This window comes from Ranitomeya imitator, chromosome 6, assembly GCF_032444005.1.
Source record: "Ranitomeya imitator isolate aRanImi1 chromosome 6, aRanImi1.pri, whole genome shotgun sequence".
Classification (NCBI taxonomy): Eukaryota; Metazoa; Chordata; class Amphibia; order Anura; family Dendrobatidae; genus Ranitomeya; species Ranitomeya imitator.
In genome coordinates, this window is record NC_091287.1 from 421,420,892 (window position 1) to 421,446,850 (window position 25,959).

Here is a 25,959-nt window from a genome sequence, read left to right on the forward strand (position 1 = left end):
GCAGCGATCTGCTGATCGCTGCTATGTAGCAGAATTGCACGTGTGCTGTGAGCGCCGACCACAGGGTGGCGCTCACAGCGACAGGCAATCAGTAACCATAGAGGTCTCAAGGACCTCTATGGTTACCATTCACAAGCATCGCCGACCCCCGATCATGTGACGGGGGTCGGCGATGACGTCATTTCCGGCCGCCCGGCCGGAAGCGGTAGTTAAATGCCGCTGTCTGCGTTTGACAGCGGCATTTAACTAGTTAATAGGTGCGGGCAGATCGCGATTCTGCCCGCGCCGATTACGGGCACATGTCAGCTGTTCAAAACAGCTGACATGTCCCGGCTTTGGTGCGGGCTCACCGCGGAGCCCTGCATCAAAGCAGGGGAGCCGGCATCGGACGGTATAGTACGTCCGATGCCGGTAAGGGGTTAAACAACAGTATATAACTCCAAGTAAAACAAGCTTCTGTGAAATCAAACTGTCCACTTAGGAAGCAACACTTTTTGACAATCAATTTCACATGCTATTGTGCAAATGGAATAGACAACAGATGGAAATTATTGGCAATTATTAAGACACACCCAATAAAGGAGTGGTTCTGCAGGTGAGGACCACAGACCACATCTCAGTACCAATGCTTTCTGGCTGATGTTTTGGTCACTTTTGAATGTTGCTTGTGCTTTCACACTCGTGGTAGCATGAGACGGACTCCACAACCCACACAAGCGGCTCAGGTAGTGCAGCTCATCCAGGATGGCACATGAATGCGAGTTGTGGCAAGAAGGTTTGCTGTGTCTGTCAGCGTATTGTCCAGAGGCTGGAGGCGCTACCAGGAGACAGGCCAGTACACCAGGAGATGTGGAGGTGGTCGTAGGAGGACAACAACCCAGCAGCAGGAACGCTACCTCAGCCTTCGTGCAAGGAGGAACAGGAGAAGCATTGCCAGAGCTCTGCAAAATGACCTTCAGCATTCCACAAATGTGCATGTGTCTGCACAACCGGTTAGAAACCGACTCCATGAGGATTGTCTGAGTGCCCGACGTCCACAGATGGGGGTTGTGCTCACAGCCCAACACCGTACAGCGCGATTGGCATTTGCCACAGAACACCAGGATTGGCACTGTGCTCTTCAAAGATGAAAGCAGGTTCACACTGAGCACATGTGACAGATGTGACAGAGTCTGGAGATGCCGTGGAGAGCGATCTGCTGCCTGCAACATCCTTCAGCATGACCGGTTTGGCAGTGGGTCAGTAATGGTGTGGGGTGGCATTTCTTTGGAGGGCCGCACAGCCCTCCATGTGTTCGCCAGAGGTAGCCTGACTGCCATTAGGTATTGAGATGAGATCCTCAGACCCCTTGTGAGACCATATGCTGGTGCGGTTGGTCCTGGGTTCCTCCTAATGCAGGACAATGCCAGACCTCATGTGGCTGGAGTGTGTCAGCAGTTCCTGAGAGATGAAGGCATTGAAGCTATGGACTGGCCCGCCTGTTCCCCAGACCTGAATCCGATTGAATACATCTGGGACATCATGTCTCGCACCATCCACCAATGTCACGTTGCATCACAGACTGTCCAGAAGTTGGCGGATGCTTTAGTCCAGGTGTGGGAGGAGATCCCTCAGGAGGCCATCCGCCGCCTCATCAGGAGCATGCCCAGGCATTGTAGCGAGGTCATACAGGCACATTAAGGCAACACACACACACAACTGAACATCATTTCCTTGTCTTGAGGCATTTCCACTGAAGTTGGATCAGCCTGTAACTTCATTTTCCACTTTGATTTTGAGCATCATTCCAAATCCAGACCTCGATGGAGTATTCATTTTGTTAAACATTAATCATGTTTATGTTTTATTGTTCTCAACACATTCCACTATGTAATGAATAAAGATTTGCAACTGGAATATTTAATTCAGTGATATCTAGGATGTGGCATTTTAGCGTCCCCTTTATTATTTTGAGCAGTGTATATATGTTGATGTAATTTAACAAAGTTCAGATCAGAACACGGTTACAGGAAATAATGTGTGTGAAGTGTAAAAGGTGATAAAAACCAAGTGAAAGAAAAAAATACACAGCTTTTGTTAAGAATGAAATGAGATTGTGACATACACCTGTGCCCAGGCTTCTCTATGAGGAGGTTTGATTTAATCAATGCAATGAGCAAATGTAGGCCGCTATCACATGAAAACATTTCTATTACACTGCCGCTGTAATTGCTAATGTTTCTCAGATATTCATTTAGCAAATTAATGTGCATGCACGTTTTCTTGTGCACAGCGAAAATAGCTCATATTATACCATAATTTCAGCCCGGCTGTGGTTTCAGATAATTACTTGGATATACGTATAAATTGGATGAGTAACGTATCTGTAAACAGGTGTCACCATAGTATAATTCACAAGGTAATAAACCTTCCAAATCCTCTAAACAAAACCACATTTTTTACTTAATCAACAAGTTGTTAAATTTCTGCTTTAGGCATCTTCCTAAAAGTAGTCACAAGCTGGGGCAATACTAACCTTTATGCCACCTGAAACAAAAAGTGACATGTTACCCTCCCAACAAATGAAATTAGGAAGGATGGAGGTTTTTTTGAACAGCTAAAGTAGGGATGTGAATTCTGGCTAGACTTAGATGTAGAATCTAAGAGACCCTCTGGTTTTCACGCTTAGTCCCTTTAAGAAGAAATGAATAAAGGAATAAACCTTAGCAACCTAGTAATGTATGGTAGGAAGGTGCCTCCTAAAATAGTCTTACGAAGCCTTTCATCACCATCTGCCAATGTGTGTTGTGCACACACTTAGATAGGAGAAAAAAGGATTATCCCCGCGATGCCGCAAGAAGAATTTCAAAAATTGTAGAGGTTTTCAACGTGGTTTATTCTACGCGTTTCAGGGTTCAGGTGACCCCTTCATCAGGACATACCACAAATATTGTACAAGAGTCATAGGTATACAGGGTTTAAGTACATGTCAGCATTTGGAAGCGACGCCCAATGGATCAGATAACACCCAGTGTCAGAGTTCAGGCTCATCAGGAAGTTCACATAACAAGATTAACAATCATCAGAGAAATACAAATTGATATTTTACACATTTAGCCTTATTTTTGTTTATAGGATAACAAAAATTGAAAAGAGAGAAAAAAAAAAAGAAGCACGGTCTCACAGAGTGGAACCGAACTCACATCGGAAAAAATGAAACATTCAGAGGTGACGGCATTTACTTTGAGCTACTGAGCTGGAGGATAGACTCTTGGAGAGCACAATGTGTGTTGTGATCAGAAGATCCAAAACCTCAATCAGAAGAGCCATGGCAGAAGCCAGGTGACATGTCAGGATGAGATCTAGCGTTTAGTTTACTGTCAACCAGACAATGTCTTCACATGAGCTGTGGCCTCTGCTGGAATATTTTCCTAAAAATTACTTTTGCCATGAATTATGAACCAGGGCTCATCCTGTTCGAGAGGCCATTATTTAGTTACAGATAACTCACATACCAGTGTAATACTTATAGTGTGTCTGAATATTTAACTGGATTACAAAGAAGCATAATGTGAGGCTCTTTAGCCTTCCCCAACTATTTACAGTATATGTAATTTACACTTCTAGTCCTATAGGGTAAAGGGACATTTTTGGGCCGCCATAGAGTTGGACTATGTGAGATAGCACATGAGTTGTTTCACATTGTAGTTGACAATCTTTAGATAATACACAGATGACAATGGAGTACTATTAGCATTTCTCACTGACCCATTCAATGTCAATAGGATCAAAAACAGACATGGGAATTTTTTTTTCAAGTAAATCAACAAAGAAAAGTAAAAACGTACATGTGAACATGCCCATAGTCTATAAGGCTGTTTGCCATCGATGCGTTTTTGTTGGGTTTTTGATGTTCCAGAATTAAAACAAAGTGCAATGTTTTGGGCACAACCTGCTTTTTTCAATAAAATACAGAAAGGGGATAGGTGCATTTTAGCGCCAATTCTATATTTGCTTGAAAAAGGCCAGTTGTGACGCAGAAACTTGCCACTTTATGTTTTAAAAGATGGACTAAAAGCTTTTTTTTTTTTTTTTTAAGAGAAGACTCTCTGGTGCCTCGGATTCTTTTTGACACATTATCCATCCATCTATCTAGTTTTCTAACAAAAACAGATTGAATTCTCTAAATCAAAATGGCAGCTTCTTTTTGCTACGTGTTGGATAGATAGCATTGTACTTGTAACCATGTTAATCTATGTTAAGTTATTTATGAATATGGATAGGAAGTCATGACTCGGCTTAGGAGTTGATGATTGACATCTTGGACAACACTTGACCCAGACCTGATTCAGCCGCTGCTTATTGCCTGCACTTGTTTCAGTGTAACGTCTTAGTGCAACGAAAAAAAATTCATTTTCCTTACACCTTGTCAAAGCATTTTCACTAAATACGTTGTCATGTCTGTCTGTTTTTTATATTAGGAAACCTACTTAGCATTTTATCTTTTGTATATGCTGATGAACCACATCAAGGAAGATTTAGGCTATGATGAATTTTTGGTGAGTATTTGTTGTGGCTTATTTTCTAAAATATGCAAGTAACCTATAAAGAACTGCAGCACGAAAACTCTCCAAAATCTCATCTTGGGAACGTAGCCTTACTTTTTCTCCATGATTTTGATCTTGTTGCTCGTGGTAAAATAGAACAACAGAGGATTAATGTTGCTAGTGGCACATCTGCAACAAAGGGGATTTGACCTGTTTAGAAACAAATACAATGCACCATTAACCCAAAATGATACTAACATTTTGTGACCTTTGGCTAATAGAGCATAAGTAGCAATACATTATGAGTTATGAGTCTACTGTATTCAGCAGATGTGTACTACCATTGTCTTTACTTGTCCTCTCTGACCTGTGACTAAAAATGCTGTACATCTTCATGTATACATGGCAGCCATCAATGGTTAGAGGAGCAGAAAGAGGTGATCAGAGGATGGCTGTATCCTTTGTCGAAATTTTTTAGCCACAATATTTTTATGCCACTTGGGTTAAAAGTGAAATGGATCTGTCTTCATACTGCAAAGCCATTTGTGTGGAGTGGGTAGAACCCAGTAAAATTAGTTTGGCAACAGAACCTCATTGGGCACACACTTGTGCCTTATGCACTAAACCTTGTGTAGCTATCAAATCCCCTCAATTAGCATTGTTAAGGAAGCATGGCTGTAATGTGAACACTAAAGGTACCGTCACACTAGACGATATCGCTAGCGATCCGTGACGTTGCAGCGTCCTGGCTAGCGATATCGTCCAGTGTGACAGGCAGCAGCGATCAGGCCCCTGCTGTGATATCGCTGGTCGGGGATGAAAGTCCAGAACTTTGTTTCGTCGCTGGATCTCCCGCTGACATCGCTGAATCAGCGTGTGTGACGCCGATTCAGCGATGTCTTCGCTGGTAACCAGGGTAAACATCGGGTTACTAAGCGCAGGGCCGCGCTTAGTAACCCGATGTTTACCCTGGTTACCATCGTTAAAGTAAAAAAAACAACCACTACATACTTACCTACCGCTGTCTGTCCCTGGCGCTCAGCTTCTCTGCTCTGGCTGTGAGCACAGCGGCCGGATAGCAGAGCGGTGACGTCACCGCTCTGCTTTCTGGCTGCCCAGCGCTCACAGCCAGAGCAGAGAAGCACAGCGCCGGGGACAGACAGCAGTAGGTAAGTATGTAGTGGTTGTTTTTTTTACTTTAACGATGGTAACCAGGGTAAACATCGGGTTACTAAGCGCAGCCCTGCGCTTAGTTACCCGATGTTTACCCTGGTTACCGGGGACCTCGGGATCGTTGGTCGCTGGAGAGCAGTCTGTGTGACAGCTCTCCAGTGACCAAACAGCGACGCTGCAGCGATCCGGATCGTTATCGGTATCGCTGCAGCGTCGCTAAGTGTGACGGTACCTTAAAGGTATCTTCACACTCAGCGACGCTGCAGCGATACCGACAACGATGTCGATTGCTGCAGCGTCGCTGTTTGGTCGCTGGAGAGCTGTCACACAGACTGCTCTCCAGCGACCAACGATCCCGAGGTCCCCGGTAACCAGGGTAAACATCGGGTTACTAAGCGCAGGGCCGCAGGGAGTCTGCAGGGAGTCCAGCGACAAAATAAAGTTCTGGACTTTCCTCAGCGACCAACGATCTCCCAGCAGGGGCCTGATCGTTGGTCGCTGTCACACATAACGATTTCCTTAACGATATCGTTGCTACGTCACAAAAAGCAACGATATCGTTAACGATATCGTTATGTGTGAAGGTACCTTTAGTAAGAGAATGGGCTGAGTCAGACTGTGATTCATGATTGGAGAGATTTGTAACAGTCAAAGCAGTGATGGATAGGCTATACTAGACCAATTATTGAGTAGTGTCGGAGCTCCGTCGCATGGAGGAGACCGATTGACCCAGATCAGGTGGAGGTTGTAGATCCCCTTTGTGACCTTTGGCCTGAAAGGAAGCCGCCTTTGAGTACTAACAACATCTATCTAGATCTAGTGAAAATCGCTCTGCTGTGCCCCTGGGAGTGGGTTCATTGCAGGGTTTTTTTTTTTTAAAGAAACATCTCTAGACATAATAAAGGTGTGCCAAGTTTATTAATCAAGTGCAGTTTTCGGTTAAGCTATAATAATGAAGAAATTGGTGTGCCAAATGTGGAAATAAGTGATGAGTTTTATTCTTATGCAATACAAGTATAAGTTTTGATAAATTTGCTCCCAGCAAAACTGACTTCAATAACACAGCACTCGATACTATGAATTGCCCCCGTGATTTTTAATATATTAGTTCTTTAAAACACTTTTTTAAAACCGTAGGAAATTATTTTAGTATATGCTTTATCGTATTCTGATTTTAAGATAAGTTAATTATATGAATTATATGAATGCCCTCTGCACTGAACTATAATGTTGTCACGTGTGTTACTTCTAAGGAGTGAAAGTCACTTCTATTTACTAAAATGAATAGGTGTTTTCTATGTTGGTATAGGATTTCTTTAGATTGTGCTGAATGGAAAAAGAAATAAAGACGACATGTTTCTTTCACTTCAAATCTAAATCATTTTGACACATTTATCTCACTTGTTAGCTGTACATACAAATGCCTTTAATATGCCGATGAAAAGAACACCTTTCTTTCAAAGCTTAGCATGTAAAGCAATGAGACTGGAAGGAAGAATTTACTAATTACTAATGCCCTGTTAGATGCCTTGAGGCCGAACAGTCTTCCTGCGCTCACCACAATAGAATGAAAGTAATTCTGTGTGATCCTATGCAAAATACAATGTACACAAATTTTGTAAACTTGCAGTTTGTGTTTTAATTAACTAATTTGTTATTCTTATCGAAACACTACAATTGTAATGCAGTTTTACTCTGATATATTATTAACTTAACTAAGAATATGGAAATAAAAGTTTTTATTATGTTTAAAAGCAAACATCATCTTAACGTACCTTTACGGCTGGCTTCATAGAAGCATATGAAAAATCATCCGAATTTAATCAAGAAAACTCATTGATATTATCCAATTAACAACAGTGTGCATTCCGTGTGTCCGTGTTTTTATTTCCGCATGACATTCGGTGACGTCTGTGTGGCATCAAGTGTGAACCATTTTCATACATCTGCACTAAATACAGTTTTCTAGGTTTATAATAGATATGTGTCCATAAAAATCAGATGCCACACAGATATTCCATGTAAGATCCAATTTTTTTAATGTATCCAAAGACTTGAATGTGTGACACCCATCAATAGGGCATCAATATGGCATCTCAACAGCCCTATTGAATAGCATGGATCAGTGAGCTACTTGATTAAAAATCAATGCATGATGCATGTTGATCATGAATCGATGCATGATCATCAAGCCTTAATGTGGGAATCTTATTAATGTGCATACTAGTGGGCCTCATCAACCACCAGCCATCCCATCAACCATACCTGCTGCTTCTTCCTCCTCCGTCACCATGCCAAGTGTTCTCACACAGGTCTCCAGTCGCAGAAACTCTACTTGTATATCCTCTACAGTCGGATGAGTGAGAGCCTATCAGCTTTTAATGCAGTGGAGATGGCTGCTGTTTTTGTTTCACCAAGCAGAGCACATCATTCTAAATCCACCATAACATCTCCACCTGCACCTTAATCACAGTCCAGCAGTTTGTCCTGTTCACCCTACTCCACTGTCTCTTAGCATTTTTGCCAGCCCTCAGTCCCATAGTTGTGGTCACATAAAAGAATGTTTCCTCCTACACATGCCAAAGCTAAGAGCTTGAACTCCACCATCTCTAATCTTTTGCTCACAGAAATGCTGCCTTTCCGCCTGTTGGATAAAGACAGTTTCCAAAAGTTGGTGGCCGTCGCAGTCCCCTAGTACCAGTTGCTCAGTCGCCATTACTTCTCTAAGAAAACTGTGCCTGAGCTAAACCAGCATGTCACAGACAACATCACCAGTTCCCTGAAAAAATCTATATCTGCCAGGGTGCATTTCACCACTGACACCTGGATGAGCAAACATGGGCATGGGCAATACATCTCGCTCACTGTGCACTGCGTGACTCTGGTGGCTGTGGTGGAAGGTGGTTAAGGGGCTGCTCCACAAGTCTTGGAATCCCAAAGGCTTGCGGGACAAACCTCTGTATCTAACACTTTCTCCACTGCTTATGGCTCCTCCAACTCATCTTGGGCCTCCACCTGCACCCTCAACCTCTTCCTTAATGAGACATGCATTTCAACAGTGCAGAGAGAATCCCCCGCACCTCCATACTTCACAGCCAGGGTTTACCGCAATCAGGCAGTGTTAAAATTAACATGCCTTGGAGATAGCAATCACACAGCTCAAGAGTTGTGGACAGATATCCAGGCCGAGTTAGAACAATGGCTGTCTCCACTGAACCAGGAGCCAGGGAAAGTCATGTGCGATAATGGTGAAAACCTGGTGGCCTTACGCCGGCTTGCATGGCTTGCGTCCTCAACCTGGTGGTACAGCAATTTCTCTGCCACTACCCTGGCCTGCTGCAGAGAGCATGGTTGCTGTGTGCTCCCTTCTGCTGATCTCACCCCACAGGACATCAACTTGTATCGCCACAGAGGTCTTTCACCTTACCAGTTAACCATTTGATTTGCGATATTCCGACACAGTGGAATTCTACTCTGTAAATATTGCAATGACTCTGGCAGCAGTGACGAGCCCTGGTGCAGTATGTCCTTTTGCATAGCTTGAGCCAACGCTGTATGGATGTGGTACAAATCATGCTTGTGGACTGAGAAGAGATGAAGACCTCTGCATCCTTCTGCGCAGTTTTGAAATGGCTACCAAGATGGTTAGCTCTGACAATGCTGTTATCAGCATCACTAGTCCAGTCTTCTACATGCTGGAGCCCACTTTGAATAGTCTGAGGGAGGAGGTAGTGGCCCCTGAGGAAGAGGTGGAAGCAAAGGAGGATGCGGAAGGGATAAAAATATTGTAAAGTTCTGGACTGTCGTTGCAGAGGCTGGTGCCGTGGAATGGTGGATTATAGTGATCGAGAGGGGCTCATGGTACCAGACAAACTGTCAGTGAAGGTGCAGGAGCCCAGGAACAAATGGAGGAGATGAGGAGGAGGAGGTGATGGACAATCAGGAGATGAAGAAGATAATGATCCACTCTCTGTTGTCCGTGGTTGGCTAGAGAGGAAGGAGGAAGCAAGCTTGAGTGTTACCCCATCAACAACACATCATGGACTTGGCCCTCATGGAAGTGCCCAACATATGAGTGCCTTCTTGCTGCACTATCTTCAACATGATGCCCATATTCCTAGGGTTAGAAATAGGGCTGACTACTAGGTTGCCACTCCACGGTTCAAGAGTAAATTTTGCCAGATGCATCCCTCCCTGGAAAGGGATGTGTGCACCCTGGTAGACAATCTTATGAGTGGTTTTCCCCAAGACAGCTACGAGGCACATAGTGTGCATCGCAGTTCTAGATGTCCAACCCCGGGAATGTCAAGGCATCATCACAAAAACATAAGCAGCAGCAGTGTAAGTGGCATAAGAAAATTTCTGTGAGTCGCTTCACACATTTTTTAGACTAGCCCGTGCACCAGCAGAACAGAGTATAACTCTGATATGATGTGAATGACTGGAGAGGATGGTGCAAGAGAATCTCCAGCTCAATATCAATGCCATCAGGGAGGGGAGGTTGGACCCTTTTGCATTTTGGTCTTCAAAAATGGAAGAGTGGCCTGAGCTCACCTGTCACGCCTTGGAGGTTTTGTCATGCTCGGCAGCAAGTGTTCTGTCAGAACGTGTCTTCAGCGCTACTGGAGGTGTCCTGACAGATAAGTGCATCCAGCTGTCCCCTGAAAGTGTAGACCGCCTAACTTTCATGAAAATAAGCAAGTCATGGATGTCCAATGACTTTTAGACTCCAGTCGTAGACTGGGCGATGGTGTAGTGTTTAGTGTCATGCATTGATCTTGCGTTATTGCAGAGTGTAACATCTTTGTCATGGCTTCTGTGCCTGCTGTTGCTACTGCTGCTGATGTTACAAACAATTTTGGAAATTGGAAATGTGGAGACTCCAAGTTGGGTCTCTATCTAATGGATTTCCTGTAGTGGAAGGTCTGTCAGAGGCCTATTATACTGTTTCTACTTGGTGAAAATTGATGCCACTCTAGTGGTGTGTGACAATAATCTTTTGAAATGTTGAGACTCCAAGTTGTTTCTCCATCTGGTGGGTTGCCTGAATTGGAGGGTGTGCCAGAAGGCAATTATACTGCACTATTTCTAGTCTGTGGAAATTGATGCCACTTTAATGGTGTGTGATATTTTTTTTTAAACGTGGAATTCAAGTTGTCAAGTTGGGTCTCCTTCATGTGTGTTGCATGCAGAAGTAGGGCTCCTAGACAGGCAGGCCTGTGCTTACTTTCCTTACGGTTTTCTACCAATAGTACAGTATGAAACTGATGTTTGTGCTGAGTGTGACTGGAGAAAAAAAAATGGAGGTGTTGCATGAGGTATCAGGGCTCCCAGCTAAGAAGGCTTGCACTGCTCCCTTAACCATCAGGTCCTCATTGAAACTTCAATTCAAAGCTGTAAATGCTGGCCCAGACCCTTTACCTTATGCATGGCCCCTGGCTGACTGCTGCTGTGATATTAGCAAATTTCTACTGTGGGTCAATTGGTGCTACTTTCATGGTGTCTGCCCCTAATTTTAGCTCATTGGGAAGCTTTTTGTCACCCCTTAAGGTGTTGTGTATATGTTTTGGTTTTTCCCCCCATTAAATTCAATGGGGTTCAGGTACGTTTGTCGAACTATTCGGCGACCGTCTAAACATTCAACGAATCAAACCAAACTGAACCTTAAAAGGTTAGCTTATCTCTAATAAAGAGTATACTTTAGTAAGACGCTCTAAATTCATTAAGAGGAGCATCTTTCAATGAAGTCGAACACCAGCATTAGAAATGGACTAGAGTACATCTCTGTCGTAATTTATGCTACTTTTGCTGCATGAATGATAGTAACATAGTAACATAGTAACATAGTTAGTAAGGCCGAAAAAAGACATTTGTCCATCCAGTTCAGCCTATATTCCATCATAATAAATACCCAGATCTACGTCCTTCTACAGAACCTAATAATTGTATGATACAATATTGTTCTGCTCCAGGAAGACATCCAGGCCTCTCTTGAACCCCTCGACTGAGTTCGCCATCACCACCTCCTCAGGCAAGCAATTCCAGATTCTCACTGCCCTAACAGTAAAGAATCCTCTTCTATGTTGGTGGAAAAACCTTCTCTCCTCCAGACGCAAAGATGATGATGATTCATTTGTCGGCCACCCTATGCCATGCCAATGCCCTCCATGCCCCATTCATGCTTCAAAAGATTGTCATACCTGGCATAAAAATGCTAAAATGCTAAAATTGCATAAAAATTTTGGGACACTGCAAACTGTTTAATGTCAACTGTATGATGAATCAGCCTCATAGTTTTTGATGTTATACTTTTTCTTTTTTTAAATCTACAACTGTGCTTGGCTGAGAAAAAAATGCTAGAAATTGTTTTATTCTAACCAAATAATCCTCAGACAACCCTATCTAGTTCAGCAGTAAAAAGGTTGCAGAAAAGGACATAAACATGCCACTGTCAGAGATTGACAGCGGCATTTAACTAGTTAACAGCCACGAGTGGATCCCAATTCCACCTGCGGCTGTTGCGAGCACATGTCAGCTGCATATATCAGCTTAAATATGCTCGGAAAGATGCGGACTCAGTGCCGGAGCCGCACCAAACAGGGGGAGTCCGATATCGGTGTACTGTTACTCCCGATATCGGAAAGGGGGTAATAGTAACAAATGCTACTGGACAAAAAGTATAACAGTAACAACAAACTGTTGTGTATCTGACAGATGAATTTATTTATCCATGTCAAAACTCTGCTGTCTAAAAAAGTAAGAGAGGCAGAGTTAAATATAAAAATACATGGCTAGTGCATTGAAAAATTGAAAAAAAAAGTCCTTAACTCATCAAGTTAATTTTTTTTTATGCTTAAAAACTTATAAACCACCTATTTTCCTAACCTGTCCTCTTAACTCATCATTCACTCTTAAAAAAATGGGAAGAGAGAGACAGAGATGCACAGACATGCTGGACTCACAACTACACTGCTCAGTACTGCTACAGTCATGGCCAAAAGTATTGATACCCCTGCAATTCTGTCAGATAATACTTAGTTTCTTCCTGAAAATGATTGCAATCACAAATTCTTTGGTAATATTATCTTCATTTAATTTGTCTTAAATGAAAAAACACAAAAGAGAATGAAGCAAAAAGCAAAACATTGATCATTTCACACAAAATTCCAACAATGGGCCAGACAAAAGTATTGGCACCCTCAGCCTAATACTTGGTTGCACAACCTTTAGCCAAAATAACTGCGACCAACTGCTTCCGGTAACCATCAATGAGTTGCTTACAATGCTCTGCTGGAATTTTAGACCATTCTTCTTTGGCAAACTGCTCCAGATCCCTGATATTTGAAGGGTGCCTTCTCCAAACTGCCATTTTTAGATCTCTCCATAGGTGTTCTATGGGATTCAGGTCTGGACTCATTGCTGGCCACCTTAGAAGTCTCCAGTGCTTTCCCTCAAACCATTTTCTAGTGCTTTTTGAAGTGTGTTTTGGGTCATTGTCCTGCTGGAAAACCCATGACCTCTGAGGGAGACACAGCTTTCTCACACTGGGCCCTACATTATGCTGCAAAATTTGTTGGTAGTCTTCAGACTTCATAATGTCATGCACACGGTCAAGCAGTCCAGTGCCAGAGGCAGCAAAGCAACCCCAAAACATCAGGGAACCTCCACTATGTTTGACTGTAGGGACAGTGTTCTTTTCTTTGAATGCCGTTTTTTTTCTCCTGTAAACTCTATGTTGATGCCTTTGCCCAAAAAGCTCTACTTTTGTCTCATCTGGCCAGAGAACATTCTTCCAAAACGTTTTAGGTTTTTTCAGGTAAGTTTTGGCAAACTCCAGCCTGGCTTTTTTATGTCTCGGGATAAGAAGTGGGTTCTTCCTGGGTCTCCTACCACACAGTCCCTTTTCATTCAGTTGCCGATGGATAGTACGGGTTGGCACTGTTGTACCCTCGGACTGCAGGGCAGCTTGAACTTGTTTGGATGTTAGTCTAGGTTCTTTATCCAACATCCGCACAATCTTGCGTTGAAATCTCTTGTCAATTTTTCTTTTCCATCCACATCTAGGGAGGTTAGCCACAGTGCCATGGGCTTTAAACTTCTTGATGACACTGCACACGGTAGACACAGGAACATTCAGGTTTTTGGATATGGACTTGTAGCCTTGAGATTGCTCATGCTTCCTCACAATTTGGTTTCTCAAGTCCTCAGACAGTTCTTTGGTCTTCTTTCTTTTCTCCATGCTCAATGTGGTACACACAAGGACACAGTACAGAGGTTGAGTCAACTTTAATCCATGTCATCTGGCTGCAAGTGTAATTTAGTTATTGCCAACACCTGTTAGGTGCCACAGGTAAGTTACAGGTGCTGTTAATTACACAAATCAGAGAAGCATCACATGATTTTTGGAACAGTGCCAATACTTTTGTCCACCCCCTTTTTTATATTTGATGTGGAATTATATCCAATTTGGCTTTAGGACAATTCTTTTTGTGTTTTTTCATTTAAGACAAATTAAATGAAGATAATTATACCAAAGAATTTGTGTTTGCAATCATTTTCAGGAAGAAACTGAGTATTATCTGACAGAATTGCAGGGGTGTTAATACTTTTGGCCATGACTGTATATAATGCCATCCCTGCTGCTGCTTCGGAACATGTGCTAAATAGAGACTGTAGAGCAGGAATCCTCATGTCTCTGTGTGCTATGCATGGGATACATCAGAGAAGCTAGTCTCCAACTACTAGCTCACAGAAAACACAAAATTAGAGATAGCGCATTTAGAGGGCAAAACTAAAAAATACTGGATTCACGTTACCTAATGGCCAGAAATAGCGCTACTCCTCATGTACTCCTATGACAGCATATTCTGAAAAGTTACTTGAAGTTACACATATGCTTTAAAGGTTCACACATGACTTACAGGGTATCGACTGTGAGCACAGAATGACTGTTCAAAGCAAGTACAGGCACTCGGTGCTTCACGGCAGGGCCCGTCATTTATATACACCTTCCCATGTGCTTAATTTCCATCTATCTCCGCCCTTCTCTGGCTCTATGAAGATACAGATGTCATTCAAAGCAGAGCAAGAGGTGGAGAGAGAGAGGGAAAACAAGCAGGGGGTGGTGTATATAAATGATTGGCCCCGCCGTGAAGCACCGAGCGGAGGGACTTAGTTTGACCAGTCACCCAGTGCTGACAGTCAATTCTGTAAGAGCACTAGCGAGATCGTTTTCTGTCTGTATGAAAGGAAACTAATTTGCAAGCTTTGTGATAAAATTGCGCTTAATTTATCTGTAAGCAATAAATCCATGGTTTCTTTTAGGTTAATGAAAGGAATATTTATTGAATGCTTATTTCAGTTTATATTTTTACTGGATATTTAGATTTAATATCTCTCTTTTCCAGAGTGAATACATTTAATTTTCAAAGACTTCTGAGATCTTCCATACTATTGTTAGAATTTGGCTGCCATTCTATGAACTCTCTTCAACGCTCAGATATATTTAAATGTGTTGAGAATATGATATATGAAACATTTTTTACATCAATGTTTTATAAAGAGCAAAATATCTCATAATATAACATTTGACTGAGCGCTGCTACTTAAATAATGTATTGTACGAGATTCAGCTCGGGTTATATGTTATGAATCTTTCACTGATATACAGAGTTAAGGGAAACAACTGATTAAATACAGAAAAGTTGATAAAGCCTGGCATCTGATTGGTATTATATAGTTTAAAAATATACGGTACATATAACTCTGGAAAAAATTAAGAGACCACCACATCAAAACCCTGTCATGGGCAGCCCAATCTCCAGACCTGAACCCCATTGAAAACCTCTGGAATGTAATCAAGAGGATGATGGATAGTCACAAGCCATCAAACACAGAAGAACTGCTTACATTTTTGCGCCAGGAGCAGTGTGAAAGACTGGTGGAAAGCATGCCAAGAAGCATGAAAGCTGCGATTAGAAATCATGGTTATTCCACAAAATATTGATTTCTGAACTCTTCTGGAGTTAAAACATTAGTATTGTTCTTTATAAATGATTATGAACTTGTTTTCTTTGCATTATTTGAGGTCTGAAAGCACTGTTTTTTGTTTTTTTATTTTGACCATTTCTCCTTTTCAGGAAAAAACCCAAAATGTATTGCTTGGAAATTCGGAGACATTTTGTCAGACGTTTCTAGAATAAAACAACAATTTACATTTTACTCAAAAATATACCTATAAAGAGAAAAATCAGACAAACTGAACATTTTGCAGTGGTCTCTTAATTTTTGCCAGAGCTGCATATATTTGATTTGCATAGTTCTGACACATACACTCCCATCCCCTCTTAGTTGCACATAGCCTCTTGGTCAATGAAGGTCCTTCAAACATGCCCCAACAGGCTCTCTTGACAAGCTGAAGTTTCTTATTTTCACTAGTACAAATGAAAGATTCTTTAAAATTTGTCTTTCTAGAGGTCAACATGAACATCATCCAAAACCGCTGATATCGCCAGGTTCAGCTGACAGTCTAATGTATTTGGGGACCCATGACAGATGATTGTTGGAGGAGTTGTCTGACTTTGGACTACAAAATCCTCATGTCTTCTAGAGATAACCCACCGCCTTGCATGTCCAGGAGCTGCTTTCTTTTAGAGAACACTGGAGTTCTTGGGAGATCCAGTGCACCTGTGTACGGGAGAGTCGGGCGAGATAAGTTCTGAGCAAATGATCTGCCAAATCATCATTCGGACAGCTATCTGGTGTATGGGGAGCTTTTGGCAAGTTTCACATGTCTCACATTCACAGACAAATATTTCCAGACCAGCCTTTGATGCTGATGAGTTTGTATGAGGCCAAGTTCACATGAGTGTATAAAAAAATCATCCAAGTTTCATCCAGAAAACTTGAATGATTTTTTTTCTAATTTGTCATCGATATGCAATCCGTTTTTATACATCAGCAGTTATTAAAAATTTACAAGACTAAAGAATTGCAATGTATCCATGAAAACCTGATTCAGTACGGTGGCTGCATATGGGATCCGATGTCTTTTGCACACCCATGCACTTCAATGTCTCATCTGACAGTGCATGTTACATTTTTCATGCACAGATTTGGTCCACGAAAAAACATAGGTCTGAGTTCTATCCATATCTTGTATGTTTTTTCATGAGCAGCGCTCGGACCCAAAATGCTGTCGTGTGAACTTGGTCTCAGGTTTTATTCACACGACAGTATTTTTGATCAGTATTTGTATAGGTGTCAATATTTCAATTATAGTTTTTCTTTGTAAGTTCCACTCCTTGTTTTGGTATAAAAATGCTAATGGCAAATATTGACCAAATACTGAAGTGTGACCTTGGCCTTAGAGTGAGAGAAGTCAATCTATGGAACGCTTTATGCAAAAATAAGGTAACAACAGATACTGTGTCAGAATTTAAGACAACTGCCCCCAATTCACCATTCTTTTTGTGCCAAAATTCTAATAGAAAAAGTTTGGATTTTTGCATTTTTGTTTCTGTGTTAAACTGCATATAGCTTTTTGTACCAATCTTAAGCTACTTTTTCAGTCCTCATAATTTCTGGGATTTGATTGATAGGGATGTGGCTAACTTTTTCCAGGTCTTTTCAGCTAATTCTTCATTTGCAACTTTTGGAATTGGAACAAATCTTTTGCGCAATTGTAATCCGGTACCCAAGTGAAATACATCTGTTTTTTACGCACATTTTACTCAAAAGGACACACACACAAAAGAAAAACATTTTTGTATGCTCCAAATTTAGTTAACAGTGTAAACATATTTTCATGAATTTGGCGCAAAGTTGAACAGCAAAAACAGTAAGATAAGACAGAAATGACAAGGGGCAAATAAAAGATGTTTCATTAATCTGAGGAGTAAGTAGTAAAGCTTTGTAGACACATCTATTACCCATTATGTGACTATATACATAATAATAATAATATACACAGTGATAGTGTTGCTTATATCGGGATCAAGAAGGTAAAAGCATTTAAAAATGTATTGGCTGTTTTTAGCTATCATTTGACCTGCAATGGCACAACTAGCACACTGCTCTGTAATAAGGACGCACACAAGATTTAGGACATTGACACCCATCTCATTTGAAAAAAGCAGAGCGATCGTAAAGGGATTAATCCATGCATATGTACATTACATAGTTCTGATTTTCTGTCACATTTTTTAAAAAATATTTCCAATGTGACTAGTATGTAATGATCTACAGTTGTCACACTGCTTTCAAATATGAAGGCGCTTTGTTCACAGGTAACTTGTCTTGGAATATGTCTGCAATTTGCTAATAATCTATCACTCTTCCGGTTCTACCGCCTTAGGCTACGGCCTTCGATGACCCCTTCTGATTTGATCTTACTCATTCTGAATGTGGTCTTTTTTTCTGAACAATTCATCAGACACAAACTGACATTTTACCGTATATTACTAAACCAAGTATTCAGGGAAATACAGAATTGTCATCAATGTGTGATTTGATTCCTACACATTCCTTGTGATAAGGAATAAATACACAGTCAATGTATTACAGCAGTGACATGAACTCAACTTATTATATGCGGTGATGTTCTCAAAATTAGAACTCCTATTTACATGTCCTAATAGGACAAATGTAAATCATAGATCAGGGTCCTCCACTCAGGACTTTTTAACTATGAGCGAGAGTTAGCCCAGCCATACAAATTAGATTGATGTCAGCCGATAGCTATCTCAGCCAACTGGCCTTTGTTCTCTGTGATTGCCATGTCAGCCAACGGCTTATCTTGGGGAGATCAATGCGATCGCCAGTCTGAAATCAGGCAGGCGTGATGAACACCTTTCCCAACCATCGGTCGGCTGGCGGCCCCATATACATTAGACCGTTGGCCAAACCTGTTGATGTTGGCAGATTTGGCTGGCATTAGTTTAATGTCTATTGGGACCTTAACACCAGCTCACACTCTGGAATTCACGAATTGTAAAGTCATCCTTTTATTTGAGTGACTGTCTAGTTGAAAAACACTTAAGGATATGAAACTTCTCTAGAAAGGGCTTAAAAATAAGTTTATTGTAAATTATTAAAAAGACATATATATAAAAACAATATCATAATAGATCAGCAAGAATGGGGAAAACAAATACAGGAAACAAAAGGGTGGTGGGTCCCTGGTTTCGTACACTGCAGGTAACGCTACCTTTACTTTTAGTCCTATATGTGTGGTCTATATATGCTAGATAGATTTGTGCTATTTGAAAAATAATCCCAAAGACATTCTTCCTACAAAAATACCATGCATGAAGTAGCATTAATGCTAAATTGCATATTATAAAGGGCAGAGCGACTCAAATATATATACAGGATATATATATATATACAGGAGAAAAAAACGAGCCAGAAGCTCATAATATACAAACGTTCACAAAACTTTTATTAAATATCCATATACATAAAACTAGAACTGTTAGTATGCCAGTGCATACAGTTCTTGGAGCAATCAGTAATATTTATAACAATATGAGGTACATGACAAAAATTCCAAATAAGTGAGTGCCGGTAGGTCCCGCCTGCACAATTGGGCCAGCACAATATAGTAAACATACCAAATCAAAGTGCCATAGTAAATTCATAAACTGTATGCACTGGCACACTAACAGTTCTAGTTTTATGTATATGGATATTTAATAAAAGTTTTGTGTACGTTTGTATATTATGAGCTTCTGACTCGTTTTTTCTCCTGTATTATTATAGATTTGTGCTATGCAGGATTGTCACAGTGACTTATTCACACTTTACTTAGCACATCTTCTGATTTGCCATATGGACACTATGTTTTTTCTGGCACAATGCCTATTTGTATGTAACGGATTTCATATGGAATATACAGTTTATTTTGCGCTATACTACCCAGGTGTACCCACTCTTGTTTCCTGTATTTGTTTATTTGTTTCTCCCATTCTTATTTATATATTATGATATTGGTTATATATATATATATATACATATATATATATATATATATTTACTGTACAGACCAAAAGTTTGGACACACCTTCTCATTTAAAGATTTTTCTGTATTTTCATGACTATGAAAACTGTACATTCACACTGCAGGCATCAAAACTATGAATTAACACATGTGGAATTATATACTTAACAAAAAAGTGTGAAACAACTGAAAATATGTCTGATATTCTAGGTTCTTCAAAGTAGCCACTTTTTGCTTTGATGACTGCTTTGCACACTCTTGGCATTCTCTTGATGAGCTTCAAGAGGTAGTCACCGAGAATGGTTTTCACTTCACAGGTGTGCTCTGCAAGGTTTAATAAGTGGGATTTCTTGCCTTATAAATGGGGTTTGGACCATCAGTTGTGTTGTGCAGAAGTCTGGTGGATACACAGCTGATAGTCCTACTGAATAGACTTTTAGAATTTGTATTATGGCAAGAAAAAAGCAGCTAAGTTAAGAAAAACGAGTGGCCATCATTACTTTAAGAAATGAAGGCCAGTCAGTCTGAAAAATTGGGAAAACTTTGAAAGTGTCCCCAACTTCAGTGGCAAAAACCATCAAGCGCTATAAAGAAACAGGCTCACATGAGGACCGCCCCAGGAAAGGAAGACCGAGAGTCACCTCTGCTTCTGAGGATACGTTTATCCGAGTCACAAGCCTCAGTAATCATAGGTTAACAGCAGCTCAGATTAGAGACCAGGTCAATGCCACACAGCGTTCTAGCAGCAGACACATCTCTACAACAACTGTTAAGAGGAGACTTTGTGCAGCAGGCCATCATAGTAAAATAGCTCCTAGGAAACCACTGCTAAGGACAGGCAACACGCAGAAGAGACTTGTTTGGGCTAAATAACACAAGGAATGGACATTAGACCAGTGTAAATCTGTGCTTTGGTCTGATGACTCCAAATTTGAGATCTTTGGTTCCAACCACCGTGTCTTTGTGCGACGCAGAAAAGGTGAACGGATCGACTCTACATGCCTGGTTCCCACCGTGAAGCATGGAGGAGGAGGTGTGATGGTGTGGGGGTGCTTTGTTGTTGACAGTGTTGGGGATTTATTCAAAATTGAAGGCATACTGAACCAGCATACATACCACGGCATCTTGCAGCGGCATGCTATTCCATCCGGTTTGCGTTTAGTTGGACCATCATTTATTTTTCAACAGGACAATGACCCCAAACACACCTCCAGGCTGTGTAAGGGCTATTTGACCAAGAAGGAGAGTGATGGAGTGCTACGCCAGATGACCTGGCCTCCACAGTCACCAGACCTGAACCCAATCGAGATGGTTTGGGGAGAGCTGGACCGCAGAGTGAAGGTAAAAGGGCCAACAAGTGTTAAGCATCTCTGAGAATTCCTTCAAGATTGTTGGAAGACCATTCCCGGGGACTACCTCTTGAAGCTCAGCAAGACAATGCCAAGAGTGTGCAAAGCAGTCATCAAAGCAAAAGGTGGCTACTTTGAAGAACCTAGAATATAAGACAAAATTTCAGTTGTTTCACACTTTTTGTTAAGTATATAATTCCACATGTGTTAATTCATAGTTTTGATGCCTTCAGTGTGAATTTACAATTTTCATAGTCATGAAAATACAGAAAAATCTTTAAATGAGAAGGTGTGTCCAAACTTTTGGTCTGTACTGTATATATATATAATATATATAAAGCTGAATGTGTGTGTGTATGTGTGTATGTCTGGGATTGGCATCTGCACCGTCGCAGCTACAGCCACAAAATTTTGCACAGTCATACGTCTAGACCCTGAGAGCGTCATAGGCTATGTTATGAGGCAAAATTTTAACCCCGTGCATTCCAATTCACCAAACAATTTTGCCCCTATCTACATAATGGAGAAGAAGTGAAAGGAAAAGTGTTGGAGGCAATACTCGCCACATGCAAAACTAGGCTCACACAAAACTTGCACATACTCAAAACGCACCACACATAAAACTCGCCACGCGCAAAACTCGCCATGCGCAAAACTTGCTGCACACAACTTGCTACACTAACCTGTCACATGCAACTCGACACAAAAAGTTGCTACACTCATGTCACTACACAAAACTCATCTCACAAAAGTCGCTACATGTATGTCGCCACATGCAACTCAACACACAACTTGACACATGAAACTCACCCTAAAACACACACAAGTCTGATATTATCCTTCAAAAATTAAAATCTGATTAATAAGCAGACAAACTGCAAGAGCAACAACTGTACCATATAGTAAATACGGCAGCTGTCAGTCACATGACCTGTCTATTATGTGTATGTGTGAGCTAATATATACTGCCAGGGGGAGGGCTTCCTGTTGGCTGGGGATTTATCAGGCTGCCAATTTAGCTTACAAATACTGAGGTAAAAATACTGACCAAATAACATGTGAACGAGGTTTAATACAGGAGGAGATGACACACAGGTATATACTATATACAGGGGAGATGACACACAGATATATACTATATACAGGAGGAGATGACACAGGTATATACTATATACAGGAGGAGATGACATACAGGTATATACTATATACAGGAGGAGATGACACACAGGTATATACTATATACAGAAGAGATGACACAGGTATATACTATATATAGGAGGAAATGACACACAGATATATATACTATATACAGGAGGACATGACACACAGGTACAGTTAGGTCCATATATATTTGGACAGCAACAACATTTTTCTAATTTTGGTTATAGACATTACCACAATGAATTTTAAACAAAACAATTCAGATGCAGTTGAAGTTCAGACTTTCAGCTTTCATTTGAGGGCATCCACATTAAAATTGGATGAAGGGTTTAGGAGTTTCAGCTCCTTAACATGTGCCACCCTGTTTTTAAAGGGACCAAAAGTAATTGGACAATTGACTCCAAGGCTATTTCATGGACAGGTGTGGGCAATCCCTTCGTTATGTCATTCTCAATTAAACAGATAAAAGGCCTGGAGTTGATTTGAGGTGTGGTGCATGCATTTGGAAGGTTTTGCTGTGAGGTAAACATGTGGTCAAAGGAGCTCTCCATGCAGGTGAAACAAGCCATCCTTAAGCTGTGAAAACAGAAAAAACCCATCCGAGAAATTGCTGCAATATTAGGAGTGGCAAAATCTACAGTTTGGTACATCCTGAGACGCCCACAGAAGACAACAATGGTGGATGATCGCAGAATAATCTCCATGGTGAAGAGAAACCCCTTCACAACAGCCAACCAAGTGAACAACACTCTCCAGGAGGTCGGCGTATCAATATCCAAATCTACCATAAAGAGAAGACTGCATGAAAGTAAATACAGAGGGTTCACTGCACGGTGCAGCCACTCATAAGCATCAAGAAGAAAAAGGCTAGATTGGACTTTGCTAAAAAAAAAATCTAAAAAAGCCAGCACAGTTCTGGAAGAACATTCTTTGGACAGATGAAACCAACATCAACCTCTACTAGAATGATGGAAAGAGAAAAGTATGGCGAAGGTGTGGTACAGCTCAGGATCCAAAGCATAGCACATTATCTGTAAAACACGGCGGAGGCAGTGTGATGGCTTGGGCATGCATAGCTGCCAGTGGCACTGGGTCACTAGTGTTCATTGATGATGTGCCACAGGACGGAAGCAGCCGAATGAATTCTGAGGTATTCAGAGACATACTGTGTGCTCAGATCCAGCCAAATGAAGCCAAACTGATTGGTCGTCATTTCATACTACAGATGGACAATGACCCAAAACATAAAGCCAAAGCAACCCAGGAGTTTATTATAGCAAAGAAGTGGAATATTCTTGAATGGCCAAGTCAGTCACCTGATCTCAACCCAATTGAGCATGTATTTCACTTGTTAAAGACTAAACTTCAGACAGAAAGGCCCACGAACAAACAGCAACTGAAAACCACCGCAGTGAAGGCCTGGCAGAGCTTCAAAAAGGATGAAACACAGCATCTGGTGATGTCCATGAGTTCAAGACTTCAGGCAGTCATTGCCAACAAAGGGTTTTCAACCCAAGTACTAAAAATGAACATTTTATTTAAAATTATTGAATCTGTCCAATAACTTTTGGTCCCTTTAAAAACAGGGTGGCACATGTTAAGGAGCTGAAACTCCTAAACCCTTCATCCAATTTTAATGTGGATACCCTCAAATGAAAGCTGAAAGTCTGAACTTCAACTGCATCTGAATTGTTTTGTTTAAAACTCATTGTGGTAATGTCTATAACCAAAATTAGAAAAATGTTGTTTCTGTCCAAATATATATGGACCTAACTGTATATACTATATACAGGGGAGATGACACAGACATATATACTATATACAGGAAGAGATGACACAGGTATATACCATATACAGGAGGAGATGACACACATATATACTATATACTACAGGGGAGATGACACACAGGTATACACTATATACAGGAGGAGATGACATACAGGTATATACTATATACAGGAGGAGATGACACACACATATATACTATATACATGGGAGATGACACACAGGTATATACTATATACAGGAGGAGATGACACACTGGTATATACTATATACAGGGGAGATGAAACACAGGTATATACTATATACAGGGGAGATGACACACAGGTATATACTATATACAGGAGGAGATGACACACAGGTATATACTATATACAGGAGGAGATGACATACAAGTACATACTATATACAGGAGGAGACGACATACAGGTACATACTAAATACAGGGGAGATGACACACAGATATATACTATATACAGGAGGAGATGACACACAAGTATATACTATAATCAGTAGGAGATGACACGCAGGTATATACTATACACAGGGGAGATGACACACGTATATACTATATACAGGAGGAGATGACACACCGATATATACTATACACAGGAGCAGATGACACACAGGTATATACTATATACAGGAGGAGATGACACACAGGTATATGCTATATACAGGAGGAGATGACATACAGGTACATACTATATACAGGAGGAGATGACACACAGGTATATACTAAATACATGAGCAGATGACACACAGGTAAAAACTATATACAGGAGGAGATGACTTACAGGTATATACTATATACAGGAGGAGATGACACACGTATATACTATATACAGGAGGAGATGACATACAGGTATATACTATATAAAAGAGGAGATGATGCATAGGTATATAGAGGAGGAGATGACATGCAGCAGGTAAATACTATATACAGGGGAGATGACATACAGGTATATACTATATACAGGAGATGACATACAGGTATATACTATATATAGGAGGAGATGACATACAGGTATATAGTATATACAAAAGAAATGACATACAGGTATATACTATATACAGGAGGAGATGACACATAGGTATATACAATATACAGGAGGAGATGACATGCAGCAGGTATATACTATTTACAGGGGAGATGAAATACAGGTATATACTATATACAGGAGATGACATACAGGTATATACTATATATAGGAGGAGATGACATACAGGTATATAGTATATACAGAAGAAATGACATACAGGTATATACTATATACAGGAGGAGATGACACATAGGTATATACAATATACAGGAGGAGATGACATGCAGCAGGTATATACTATTTACAGGGGAGATGAAATACAGGTATATACTATATACAGGAGATGACATACAGGTGTATACTATATATAAGGAAGATGACAAACATGTATAAACTGAGGGGAAAATGAGATGTGAAAATGAGGGGTGTGAGGTGAAAATGAAAAGGTGTGAGCGCAAAATGAGAGGAGTGAGGGAAAATAGTGGAGTGATCGGAAAATGACAGATGTGAGGTCGAAATGACAAGTGTTAGGGGGGAATGAGAGGAGTGAGGGGAAAATAAGAGGAGTGAAGGGGAAAATGAGAGGTGTAAGGGAGAAAATGAGAGATGTGAGGGGGAAAATGAGAGGCGTAATGGGAAAATAAGGGAAGTGAGGTGCTATAACTAACCACAGATATTTATTATGCCCAAACAACGCCGGGCTCTTCAGCTACTATATATATACATATATATATATATATATATATATATATATATATATTTTTTTTTTTTTTTTTAATAATTTACAAAAAAGATGACTTTTTAGCCCTTTATAAGGAAGTTTCATATCCTTAAGTGTTTTTGTGTCCATGCTTCTTTTCGGCTGTACCGATAGTGGATTGAGAAATGTTGGTGTAGTGAGTGTCTAATTGGGCAACTTTTCCTGT